This window comes from Octodon degus, unplaced genomic scaffold, assembly GCF_000260255.1.
Source record: "Octodon degus isolate 3935 unplaced genomic scaffold, OctDeg1.0 scaffold04731, whole genome shotgun sequence".
NCBI lineage: Eukaryota > Metazoa > Chordata > Mammalia > Rodentia > Octodontidae > Octodon > Octodon degus.
In genome coordinates, this window is record NW_004529307.1 from 1 (window position 1) to 2,173 (window position 2,173).

A 2,173-nucleotide genomic window follows, 5' to 3' on the forward strand; every position below is an offset into this window, starting at 1 on the left:
AGAGACAGAGACAGAGACAGAGACAGAGACAGACAGACAGACAGACAGACAGACAGAGTTCTGAAAGTTACACCACAGAACCAGAGCGGGAGACAAAACCAGGCAGATGCAGTGGGTCCCTTGATTGGCACTGTGTGTACAAGCCGCAGTCCTGCTTATCTTTTCTCAACAGGAAGCATTGTTTTTTAAAGAACAGAAGTTTTGGAGCACTACGGCCCAGCTTGGGGTAGTGGCTTTCTTCCAGTCTCATCTAGCCTTCTAGCCTGATATCCTACTGAGGTCATCTGGAACTTCTCTAAGAAATTCCACCCTGGTTTGCATCTCTGTCAATTTGCTCATCTTCCTTTCAGCTTTGAAACACACAAGAAAACAGAAGAGCAGTGCGTTGCAAAGGGATGTCAACTGAGGTCTGTTCTGGAGAGAAATTCCTTCTTAGGAGTCACCTGGCCAAACATGTACAGTAGAAGACGCGGACTGTACATATAGGTTCAGCCAGAGTTCTCTCAGGTACTGAGACTGTTGCTCCGCACCTGCAGATTTAGGGTGGCCACCATCCACGGTAGGATGGATGTGGCCCTCGTTGCTGAGAGAATCCACAGCTTGCTTGACTGTGGCTGTAGGCATGCGGTGCAGGTGGTTTCTGAGATCCAAGAAGTTCAACCTTTCAGGCCTTGGACAAGCCTTAATCAAATTCAGCACCTGGTTTTGGGTGGCATCAGGCTAATCCCACCAAAGTTTTCCACTTCACCCATTCCTGGATTGCTGATAGATGCTCTCCCTGTTGAGGGCTGGGTGATGGGTTTGCTCAGCATCATGTGTGCGTTGACCACGTTGAGGATATGCGTGGTGAACTCATTCATGTCCTCCAGGGGCATGATCTTAAAGGCTACCAGGCTCTTTTTGCTCTGAAACGACCTCAGATGGCCAGCCACCTTCACATACGTTTCTGGAGGGACCGCAGGGTTTTCTCCACCGGTGTCATCTGTGTCAACCCACTGGCAGACATCCATGGGCGCAGCTGTCACGTCATCTGTTTTGTTAATGATGTTGGTTGGAGCCTGCTCTGCGTGTCTGATTATTCCCACAATAGTGACCTGTGAAATCTCAACATTCCCAGTTTTGAACACTTCGTCAACCAGAGTTGCGGAAAGCGGTTGAGATATGGCACAGGGTACAATGTACTGGGCTCGGGCTCTTGATTTCTTCTCAGCCTGAGAAGGGGTCGGCGATCCAAAGCCCCCCGGGGACCGAGTGTAGCTGACGCCTCCTCCATAGTTGATGCTGCTATAGCTTTGAAAGCTACTGTTGCATGTCTTCGTTGCAGCTGTGTTGGGAAAGGAAGGCCAGAAGGTTCCGGTAGGGTAGGTTTGCGAAACACCTCAGGATCCCGTCGCCGCAACTCCATTGCATCCACTTTTTTCTCAGTCATTTCTATGTGTAAGATCACAATGTAAGGTTAAATTAAACATTGACTATTTGCCTTTATGTTTAGAAAATTATAATTGTTAATGTGTAGTTACCAGCGTAAAATCAGTCTTTGGATTCATCCACATTTTAAATGAGTTTCTCTAAATTTTAGACTAGTGATGTGTGGGTAAACAGCGAACTTAAAATTATTATAATTTCCTGGATAATGAAATACCTGTTTATAATGTGCCACTTCAAGACAATTTCTTTTTTGAGGCATCCTCTCACTGTTGTAGTTGAGGCTGGCCTTGAACCCATTATGTAACCCAGGCGGGTCTCTAACTCTGAAGCCATCCATCCTTCTGCCTGAGACTCCTGAGTTCTGAGATTACAGGCTGGTGTCACCACACCCAGCCAAGACAATTACTTTTGGAATCTGATTTTGTTGCTGTGCATTAGAACTAAGCTCTAAATTCGTAGGAACTATGGTAACTGTGGGCGGTGTATTTATTGAACCTACTTGTTACCTTTTGGGCCTACTTGTTACTGTCGGAGAATTTCTTAGAGTGCATCATAAAACACACTGTCTCAGTTACTCTTCTCTCATTGCTGGGATGAATATCCGACACCCAAAATGAAGGAAGGAAAGGTTTATTTAGCTCACCGTTACTGGAGCTTTCGGTCTACGCTCAGCTGGCTCCAAGGCGGACTGGCACGTGGCAGAGAGCAACCTTTCATGGTGGCAGCAGAGAGCAAGAGAGCAAAA

General features: G+C 46.8%; 1 pseudogene; it reads right to left on the reverse strand.

Moving 5' to 3' along the window:
- Positions 1-480: 480 nt before the first annotated feature.
- On the reverse strand, positions 481-1,324 carry LOC101592177 (annotated as a pseudogene).
- Positions 1,325-2,173: the final 849 nt, after the last annotated feature.